Below are 12,322 nucleotides of genomic sequence, written 5' to 3'. Positions count from 1 at the left end.
TTTATAGATGCCCCAGGTGGGTAAGCCTGGCTCTGAAGGAAACACTTGATGTCATAGTACCATGGCTTATCATTGTTCACTTCTTCTATTGCAAATACATGAGCTGGTCTGTCCCAGCGCATCATAGTGATATTGGGAACTTCATTCCAAAGTCTGACTACAATCATCGAAGCAAGTGTAGCAAGAGCGTCTGCCATCCGATTCTCATCTCGAGGAATATGACGGAAGTCAACCTCAGTAAAGAATGTTGAAATCCTCCTCGCATAATCCCTATATGGAATGAGGCTGGGTTGATTCGTTTCCCACTCACCCTTAATTTGATTAACAACGAGAGCCGAATCACCATAAACATCAAGATGCTTGATCCTAGGATCAATGCATTCCTCCAATCCCATAATACATGCCTCATACTCATCCATATTATTCGTGCATTTGAAAGTTAGCCTTGCTGTAAAAGTAATATGTGTGCCTTGAGGAGTAATAATCACTGCCCCAATACTATTTCCATATTGATTTACGGCGCCATCAAACACCATGCTCCATCTAGAACCAGACTCTGGCCTTTCATCGAGTGTAGGCTCATCACAATCTTTCATTTTCAAATACAGAATCTCCTCATCTGGGAAATCATACTGAACTGACTGAGAATCCTCAATCGGCTGATGTGCCAAGTGGTCAGCCAAAATACTACCTTTAATAGCCTTTTGAGCTCGATATTCAATATCATACTCAGACAACAACATCTGCCAACAGGCAATCCTCCCTGTTAGAGCAGGCTTCTCGAAGATATACTTGATTGGATCCATTCTAGATATCAACCGAGTCGTATGATTTATCATATACTGGCGTAAGCGCTTAGCAGCCCAAGCCAAAGCACATCATGTCTTCTCAAGCATTGAGTATCGAGACTCACAATCAGTGAACTTCTTGCTCAAGTAGTAGATAGCATACTCTTTCTTTCCTGATTCGTCTTGCTGACCAAGGACACAACCCATCGAGTCTTCAAGCACAGTTAGATACATAATCAATGGTCTCCCTTCCACAGGCGGAGACAGAATCGGAGGCTCAGACAAATAATCTTTAATTCTGTCAAAAGCTTTCTGGCAGTCCTCGGTCCAATCATGGGACTGATCTTTCCGGAGGAGCTTGAATATCAGCGCACATGTGGCAGTCATGTGGGATATGAATCTGGAAATGTAATTTAAGAGGCCAAGAAAACCTCGGACTTGCTTCTCAATTTTGGGCGCAGGCATCTCTTGTATTGCTTTGACCTTTGCAGGATCAACTTCAATACCTCTTTCGCTGACAATAAAGCCCAATAACTTCCCAGAACGGACTCCAAATGTACACTTGTTGGGATTCAGACGAAGTTTGTACTTCCTCAAACGCTGAAAAAGCTTCAACAAGTGCTCTACATGTATAACTTCCGTTCTTGACTTAGCAATCATATCATCAACATATACCTCGATCTCCTTGTGCGTCATATCATGAAACAGGGTAGTCATAGCTCGTTGATACGTGGCTCCGACGTTCTTCAAACCAAAGGGCATCACTCGATAACAGAATGTTCCCCAAGGTGTGATGAATGTTGTCTTCTCCATATCCTCGGGTGCCATTTTAATCTGATTATATTCGGAAAATTCGTCCATAAATGAAAAGACATTGAATTTAGCTGTATTATCTACCAACATATCAATGTGTGGTAGAGGGAAATCATCTTTCGGACTAGCTTTATTTAAGTCTCTATAGTCCACACACATCCGGACTTTTCCATCTTTCTTAAGCACAGGCACAATATTGGCCACCCATTGAGGATATGTAGAAGTCACCAGAAACCCCGCATCAATTTGCTTCTGAACTTCTTCTTTGATCTTCACTGCCATATCAGGATGAGTTCTTCTGAGCTTTTGCTTCACAGGTAGACACTCAGGCTTCAAAGGTAGGAAATGTTGTACAATATCTGTATCTAGACCAGGCATGTCTTCATATGAACAGGCGAAGACGTCAACATACTCTCGTAGCAACTCAATCAACCCCTTCTTAACAGACTCTTCCAGGAGTGCCCCAATCTTCGCATCTCGCACACAATCTTCATACCCCAAGTTGACTATTTCCAAATTCTCAAGATGTGGATGAATGATCTTCTCTTCATGCTCAAGTAGACGGATAATCTCATTAGGAATATCTTCAACATCATCTTCCTCCGCCTCAAATATAGGGAATTCAAAGTTGGGAGATGATGTTGGATCATTATGTTCAATGGGTTTAATCAACCTGCATAATGATTTTGGATATAAAGAGCTTTAGAATTCAAACAAGGCAAATCATTATGCAGATGAATAGACTGATTTTAAAAATTATTTTGGGGTTTTATGTGATCACCAATTTCATGCAAAAAGCGAAAAGGGAAAATAATTGGAAAAACAAACATTTAACATGAATTTATTGAATGAAAATATCATTGTATTTATGCGCCAACAATGTTATCACTTCTCCTTTTGGCATGGGAGAAGGGTTTTCAAACACAATGAACATTACTTTGACTTATGGATGACTGTTGGAATATCCACAACGACCTAATTATTGCAGATCCCTCCAGGGATAATGAAGTTGCCAGAATCCTCTTCGTCCTCTTCCAAGATGGCAGCAGCCTCTTCGTCTGGACCGGTGTGGATGAAACCTCCACTTTTGAACAAACCTTGCTTGTTGAAGACCCCAGAAGAATAGCCTATGCCATCCCGGGACTTGTTGTCTTCTAGCTCAATCATTTGCCCCAAACCTGTAGTTGCGCCATGCTCAATGGCCAACTTCGCATCTTTGTAGGAAGCAAATGAAGGAGTTTTCTTCTCAACAGGTTCAGCAATAGATAAAGCTTGCAAGGGAGTTCCAACTTCATCCTCAGTATCTATATATGAGAAGGAAGACAAATGGCTAACCAGGAGAGCCTTTTCTCCCCCTACCACCACTAGCTTCTTATTCTTCACAAATTTCAGTTTTTGGTGTAGGGTGGATGTCACAAATTTCAGTTTCTGGTGTAGGGTGGATGTACGATGGGTGAATATCCATAACCTGGAAGGTAATCTGGAAATTACTTGGTCCAACTTTGACTGGGAGATCAACCTCACCAATCACAGTTTTGCGAGACCCATCGAAAGCCTTCACAACTACCCCACTCTGCCTCATGGGAGGCCCTTGGTATGACAACTTCGCAAGAGTGGTCTTTGGCAATACATTCAATGATGACCCAGTGTCCACCAACACATTGGACATGACGTCGTCTTTGTAGCTCATAGATATGTGTAAAGCCAAGTTGTGGTCTCTTCCCTCCTCGGGGAGATCAGAGTCACAAAAACTCAGGTTGTTACAAGCGGTGATGTTTGCAACAATGCTATCAAATTGTTCTATCGTGACATCGTGATCTACGTACGCCACATCCAACACCTTCTGCAGAGCCTCTCGGTGTGGTTATGAATTCAAAAGCAATGATAACACATATATTCTGGATGGCGTTTGTAGAAGCTAGTCTACAACGTTGTACTCGCTTCTCTTGATGAGCCTCAGCATCTCATCACAGTCTTCTTTCGCATTGCCACTCGGACCAGCAGAAGCAGGAGTTTTCAACGTAGAGGATGGCTTAACAACAAGTGCCGGATTTGGAGTGCTCACATCATTCCCAATCAGGCGTTCAACAAAATCAGCATCAACACTTCCTCGAGCGTCAACTTGAGGCTTCAATGGAGCTGAAAAATACACGACCGCTACGGGTCAACCCACTGACATCAGCAATGTTAACAACAGATGAAGAGGGCAAGGACACCTCTTTCCCATTTTCAACTGCCATAGTGTTGTAGCGATAGGGAACCGCTTTCTCGGAAAAGTACGGTACAGGCCCGGCTGGTTTGATAACGAGAGCAGGAAAAGCCTTCTGCTTGCTACCATCATAGTTGATGACAACAGGTTCAGGTATCCGGAATATCGGAGAAATCACATTGACTTCGAGCTCATCCTCGTCAACATTTCTATTTTGAAGGATCTCAATGACTCCTTCGTCCAACATCTCTTGCACCTCTTTGCGCACCTGGCGACATCCTCTCTGATTGACAGAATAGACTCTGCATCTATCATGGTCATGCTCATAATGGCTATAGTCACACAGCAAGCGATGCATCTCAACCAGTGATTGCCGGATATGACTGACATATTTGACTTTGTACTTGTCAGGGCAGCCCTGGACCATATTGACAAACTTCCCATGCTCGGGAAATGGGTTTTTCTTCACATTCGGACCTACATCCTCGAAAAACAGAATCCCTCTTCTCACAAGGTCTTGCACCTTCGTCTTCAGGGGATAACAGTTCTCTACGTCGTGTCCGGGAGCACCGGAATGATACACACAATGAAGCTCAGGCTTGTACCACCTATTGAGGGTTAGCAGGTACAGCGGGAGGGTCTCGCGGAGTGATCAACTTTCTATTGATCAGAGATGGATATAGTTAGGCATAAGTCATCGGAATTGGATCAAAGGTGACCCTCTTCCTCTCATAGCTGGTGCTGGCATTGTTGTTGTTATTTCGAGGTTGGTAGGCCTGCTGTTATGGACGCTGTTGCTGTTGATAATACTGCTGAGTTTGCGGTTGCTGTTGAGCTTCCCTGAAAACAGGTGCTATATGAGCCACCTGATGCTGATTGTTGACTGGGCGAAAAAGCTTCCTCTTCATAGAGGGTCTTCTCTTGACATGGGAAGACACGGCATGTGCCTCTCCCTCCTTCTTCTTCGCAAAGCTTCCATATCTCTTTGCTGAAGAGCCTTCCTCTCGAGTTAAGCGTCCTTCACGGACCCCTTCTTCCAATCTCATCCCCATATTCACCATCTCGGTGAATTCTAAGGGAGCATTGGCTATCATCCTCTCGTAATAGAATGAACTCAAGGTCTTCAAGAAGATTTTGGTCATCTCTTTCTCCTCTAGGGGAGGCACTATCTGAGTTGCCAATTCGCGCCATCTCTGGGCGTATTCTTTGAAGGTCTCTTTCTCTTTCTGGGACATCGCCCTCAACTGGTCCCTATCTGGAGCCATATCCACATTGTATTTATATTGCTTGACGAATGCCTCGCCAAGATCGTTGAAAGATCAGATGTTCGAACTCTCCAAACCCATGTACCACCGGAGAGCGGCATCGGACAGATTGTCCTGGAAATAATGGATAAGTAGTTGATCATTATCAGTTTGCGTTGACATTTTGCGAGCATACATCGCAAGATGGCTGAGTGGGCATGTGTTTCCCTTATACTTCTCAAAGTCAGGTACTTTGAATTTAATAGGGATCTTCACGCTGGGCACAAGGCACAACTCAGCAGCACTCTTACCAAAAAGGTTTTTCCCCCTCAAAGTTTTCAGTTCCTTGCGAAGCTCAAGGAATTGGTCTTTCATATCATCCATCTTTTCATAAACGTTTGGGCCCTCAGATGGCTCAGAGTGGTAGATGGTATCTTCGACCCTTGGTAACGTGTGCACAACGGAAGGTGGCACTGAAAGGACCGGGCTAGATGCCAGCAGAGAAGCAAGAGTAGGGGCAAAACCCTTTGGTACAAAGTTGGGGGGCATTCCCCAAGTGAACCTGGTTGGCATAGATGGCGCAAAATGAGTCGTTGCAGTAGGCACAGTAGAAGTCATGATCTCATAAATGACCGTCCTCTGGGGAGGAGTTGATGGCGTTGGAGAGGATTGGCTCTGAGCGGCCAAGAATGACTCCATCAAGGCAGTCAACCTGGCTACTTCCTCCTTCAGCTTGCGGTTTTCTTGTTCTAGATGATCCATCAGTCTTGAAGAATTGGCTCTGGTGTAGTACCGGTGAGTCAGCTTGTCTTCAAAATAAATGAAGAACACAGAGTTAGACCATAGGACAAGAAGCCTGGAGCAAAACCTGCTTATGCACATGATGCATGCAATACTTGCTCATATGATTTGTTTTTTTATTTCAAAGGAACTTTAGAGTTCTATTTGCAAATTTTGGAAATATTAAACATTTATCATATATGAAAATATCTTGTCAATAATATCTGGAAAATAGTTTTACATCAAAGAAGTACAACATGGGTAGCTAGACAAAAATATAAGAGAGAAGGAAAATGATCATCCCATGGGTTCCTAGAAACAATCGTCCAAAACTCGGGATTCAGGAAGATAAGATGCACGAAGCCTCTTCACCTCCTCCTCATAGGGCTGCCTCCATATTTGCTTTCTCCTTGGCGAGTCGATCGTACTTCCTCTTCCAGAACCTAGAAGACTGAGGAAGTAGAGAAGTCCATGCATCATCAGGATCATCAATAACCTGATGCTCGAGAAACTCAATCAAAGCATCCTTCTCTTTCATCTGCTGAAGCAACTCTTCTCGTTCACGAATCCAAGCACGTGAGCGGTCTTTGTTTCTCAACTCCTATACTCCTTGATCAGGGAGGGTTGAAGGCCCATCCATAACCAAAGGTGTAGGTCTCGGATACTCGTAACGCATGAGATACTCAGACGCTCTCTTCCTAACCCAAGCAGTGTAAGGCTCAAAAGTGACACAATTCTTAGGTCCCAACTCCTTCCTTCCTTTTTGTAGCGGTGTATTCGTCACTTTATGATTTATTAATTAAACCAAAAGCAAAGCATACAAAGAATCGAGTCGCCACTGCACTTTTATTTATCCTAAGGAATGGCTAAAAAGCGAACAAAAGCCTAAGAAGTTTTACACATAGAAAACTAATGAAAAGATCAGAGAATCTGGGTAAGGGGTTAATTACGCAATGGGAAGGTGTTAGGCACCCAAAACGTCCTAGGTACTCCTAGGGAGCCCTTTTCACACTTGTTGTATAAAATGTTTATTTGTTTATGACATATTGTGCAAACATGATTGGGAAGATGAGAAAAGAATATACAATTTTTATTGTTTTTGTGTTTGAACGGATGAACCCGTTGCCTACGTACCTTCCATGAAAGGTAAGGATCAAAACGCCGTAGTTCGGCTAAAAGATTTCCAAAATATCAGTGGGTTCATTTTAAAACACAAGCCCTAAGGTTTTTCATTACCAATGGGAGAAAACTCAACCTGAATCAACAATCCACCATGCGAGGACGACTTCAACATACTAGTGAGGGGTTAACCCTATAATAAGTATGGAAGACTTACAATCAACTCACTAAGGACAAGGTAAGATTTACATCAACCACTATGGTAATTGAAACCTATGGCTAATGTATGAAAACATATCAACAATGGACAAAGCCACAAAACAATTGAATGGGTGAAGTTAATTGATTATGAGTATTTACAAAATATGGTCAAAGTATGATTAGGATTCAATTCAAAGAAGTGTTATGAAATGGAGTTTGAAAAGTCAAGGACTTAGGGTCCAGGTTTCTAATTTGAAAAGACATGAAGATGTTTGCACAATAGTTCAAAGTTTTTTTGAAATTAACAATGTGAAAAGGGAGTTTTAAAACAAAAGGGCGTGGATGAAGGAGTGTAAAACTTCTCAGAAGTTCACCTCTTGAAATCATATAGAAGATGATTCAAGTGTGTCCTTAGGAATAGGCAAATGAGCAATAACAAATAAGCAAAACAAATGATACCGGATGCCAATTGCTGGACTTACACCAATCTCACAAACAAAGGTGGATACCGGATACCAATCAATGGATTTACACCAGTCTCCTAAAACAAACAGGGATGTCAGATGCCAATAAATGGACTTATTCCGACCTCCTAAAGCAAAGCAAAACAAAAGAGTGGATACTGGATGCCAATCAACTGGACTTATACCAATCTCCAAAGAACCAAACATACAAGGATACCAGAGGCCAATATATGGGCTTACTCCAATCTCCCAAACAAAACAAAACATGGATGTCAGATGCCAATCTATCTGGACTTACTCTAATCTCCAAGAACAAAACAAAACAAAACATGGATGTCGGATGCCAATCTATCTGGACTTACTCTAATCTCCAAGAACAAAACAAAACATGGATGTTAGATGCCAATCTATCTGGACTTACTCTAATCTCCAAAGGATGATCATAGGAATACAAACGCCAACAACATGGACTTACAATTGCATCCTCACATACAACCAATAAACAAAAGCACTAAGCAAAGAGGACATAAGTGGTCAATGAAATGGTCTTACACTCAATCCCTTCCAAATCATAGGAACAATGGCCAATGAATGGACTTATAGTTGATTCCTCAATGGACAAACAAAGATGTGTCACAAAGATATGAAATGATGATCATGCAATAATGAACAATTAATGATGATAAATGCACAAAGGAAAATAAGCAAACATGTACAGGTGAACCAAGCAATCAATCAAACAAAGTCATTTAGCACACACTATATCCAAGCAATTAGGCTCAAGCAAGGGTTAGACTTTAAAGTCAACTGGAATGGGGTAAGTGTGCTCTTAACCTTAACATTGAGAGTTAAGGTGAAGCAGATGAAAAGGATATGAGGGGTGTGCCTCATTGCTCTTATCCCTGGTCAGGGAGAGCTTCAAATAATAGAAGGTGTGGGAGTTCAGAAAGTTGGAACTCTCTCCACAAGTTAATGACTCTATAGATCTTGGGTTAAGATCCACAATGCTACAACATGTAATGTGAGCAAAGGGATGACACACAGAATAGTAGGAGATGGACTACACATCTCTTTTATCTACCAATTGCCTTATCAAAAGGACTTTTCCTGCTTGGGGACAAAAGATAAACAATCACAAACATTGCCTCTTAAGGAGGACTTCAGACAGGTGCCTGGCCACATAACAAGCCAGGTCTTCCAGACTACATGAAGAAGAGATGTTATACCTCAATGCTCAAGCTATCAAGCAAAGCAAAAGCAAGTTCACAATGAACTATAGCAACTAAGGTACCTGAAAACAATCCAACACAATCAGTATACAACTCAAAAAAGAAAGTCAACAGACAACAGACAGTCAACTGTACACAAGCAATGCATCAAGCAAAGCACAAGCTCAACTCAAAGGAGCTAATCCACCTACAAAACAACTTAATTTTAATCAACATCAATCAAATATCAATCCAAATGAGCAAGTGAATCAAACTCCTCAAGGCCATATGCTTCTTGTCCTGAAAACAAACTCAAACATGAGAAGCAAACCACTAGGACAAGGCCTAGGGTCAAAGAAGGAGAAACAATCCAAAACAGAACATGAAAATTGACAGGAATCAAGATTAATCAATCAAGAACAATATCCAAGTGGTATCATATCAATAGCATCAACCAATTTCATTTCACAAACCAATCATGGCAAAGCATGCAAGTTGGAATCATATTGAAGCAACAGAATGAACACAAGCATATTAAATCCAAAATGGTTCAATAAATCTCAAGAAAAATCATGGCTAAACAGAACACATTAAATGATCAGCACACCAAAAATCATGGCATTTGGACAAGTATAAGCATGTCAAAGAAATTCATCAAGTCAAGGTAAGCATAAACAAGCTCAAAGGAAGCACAAATTGATACATCAACTTAAGGCAATCCTAAAACAGAGATGACAAGTGATAAATGACTCAAACCAAAGCCAAGACAAACTTCAACGTGTCTAGAAGACATGTACAAAATTTGAAGTTCAAATGATAAGGCATAAGCATTTCACAAATCATGAAAGTTCATCACTCATCAAAAGTCCAAACATGACCAACCAGCAAAGAAAATCTCAAACAAATCAGAAATGGATCAAAAAATTCCACAAAAATTCATGATCAAACCTAACATCCAGAAGAAGCATCATGCAAAACTTCAGATCATTTGGCATTTATTTGGCATGGTAAATAAAATCAGCAAGTTGGACAAGAAATGGTGTGACACACATTGTCACACCTACATTAATCACATCATATCTCAACATCCAGAAATGAGAAAAATACAATCTCTATGCCAAAAGATCGAGCTAAGTGTCTAGTTTAAGCATGTAAATTTTCACATTCATTGGATCAACCATCATCATTTCACAAAGGAAAAGGTAAGCAAGGTGCAACATAGCATATGCATGAACAAACCCTAAGCAAATTAAAAATCCAACCGAGCACAAATTCTGGAAAAATCATCAAAAAAAAGTAGACATCATGAAGATCATTATGCAAAAAACCTCATGTGATTTGGATGAGTATTTATGGAGTTATGATTTTTTGAATGAAGAGGAAAATTAAAAAACATATGAACAAGGCATGGCATGGATACATGAAGTAATGAAATAAAAATGCCAAAGTCTAATTTGGAAATGCCTCCGCCTGGAATTGAAGTGAAGGCGAATTTGAAATGAGGCGCCAGGTTAAACGCTGCGTTTCATTTAATTGAAACGCTGGCCAATCAGAAGCCGGCACTTGGACCAATACATGAGCGAAAAACAACAAAATACATGCAATCAGCGCTACACAAGATCAAACACGATCTGGAAATGCAGAACCCTAACATTCATCACATATTCATCGTGTTCTTCATCACCAAGAACCAACATGCACAGAAATTCATGAAACGCATACCAATGGATTCATCTCACATCACACATCAACAATCCAGTACTAATTTGACCTAATTCTACATAATACGCATGGATCTAGCAAAAGAAGTTCAACATGCCAAAGTTCAAATCCACATAACTACTTCAATACTTAATGAAATCAAGAGATCCAAAGCTCAGCATAACCAGTGATGCAAGATCTACCATAAGCACATGATTATTTCAAGAATTGGAGCATTCGAAATCTAACCTCAATGAAGATGCAGAAGTTAATTTGCTTGATTCAAGGCCTGGAAATGCGAAACAGATGCTCTACACTGCGTGAATAGATGAATGGATGATGAAGAACAACTCAACAATGCGTGATTTCTCTTGAAACTTCAATTGCCATGGTTATGCATAAGCTTCCACAGTCCACGATTCTTGAAGAATTCTGCAGGATCTTGCTTCAATCCACTTCAATAATGCTTATGGATGATGAACAGATCAAAAGCAAAGCAAAAGAGATGAAGAATTCGATGAAAAGTTTGAGAGAAAGTTGAGATGAAAATTTTCAGATCTGAGATTGTGAAGTTGTTTTTTTATCATTTTCTGTTATGATTAGCTTTATATATCAACTGTTAATGAAGCTTGTTAATCATGTTTAGCCATAATGCAAGTGATTAGTGAAATTGGCATGTTGATGCAAAATGGCAAAACCACCCTTTATGCAATGCAAGGCAATGGAACAGTACCGAGTTAGCTTGGAAATGCATTTCAAAATCTGTTTTGAAGCAAATGTGATTGGTTGGAAATGAAAACAATGCACCATTTTCAAATTGATACTTTCCCTCCAAAAATTCAAATGAAATCAAGTGAAAAATCCAATATTTTTATGATGAGAATTGATAAAATGTAATGCATGATTATGATAGTAGAGATCAAGAGAGAAATGCTCCAAAAATAACCACTTGAATTGGACATTTGGTGCAAAAGTTATGTAAGCTTGAAGTTCAAAACTTCTTGGCAATGATTGATCCATAATTTCTTAACCACACATGATAATTTCATGTTTTTGGACTTTTTGGAAAGGTAAGAGAAAGATCTTCAACTTTCATGTTGGACAAAATTTCATTTGAAGCTTTCTTGATGATGTAATCTTGAGGAGAAGACCTTTCCATTTTTGGCAGTTTGAAATTACAAGTCACTTACTATTTTTGGAAACTTTTCATCTGACCTCAAATTCTTCATTGTTGATGTTTGAAATGTCAAATGAGGCTTGTATGGACATGAATGAGGCCTCTCTAACCATCTCCCACCTTCAAATCCATGATTGAATGCACAGTTGACTTGTGTTGACTTTTCTAGGGTTTCAGTTGACCTGACTATGCTCAGATGAAATCCAAGCTTCTTCCATTTGAGATCTTGATTCAAAATGATGTCATGGTTCATATGAACTTTTGTGAATGATCAATGGTGCCCAAATTCTCAAGAATGGCCACCATTCATTGCTCAATGAATTGCCTTTGACTGGCTTGACCTAATGTTGCTTCATCTGCAAGTAACAAGGTTAGATGACAATATTTTTGTACTTTTGGTTAGTAAACAAATGAAAAGCAATGATATACAAATGCACAACATGCTTGGTGATCAAAAACCACACTCAAAAAGATGACCCGCCCACAGGAAAGGAGGCATAGTGCACAATGATCCTTGAGGCAATGATATGATATGATATGATGCCATGAGGGATCTTAGGGACAAAATTGGGGTCTTACACTTTCCTATGAACCTTACGCCAAGCGCGGGCCATCCTA

Source organism: Lathyrus oleraceus, chromosome 5 (genome assembly GCF_024323335.1).
Source record: "Lathyrus oleraceus cultivar Zhongwan6 chromosome 5, CAAS_Psat_ZW6_1.0, whole genome shotgun sequence".
NCBI lineage: Eukaryota > Viridiplantae > Streptophyta > Magnoliopsida > Fabales > Fabaceae > Lathyrus > Lathyrus oleraceus.
The sequence above is the reverse complement of the archived record's forward strand: the minus strand, read 5'-3'. Positions refer to the sequence as shown.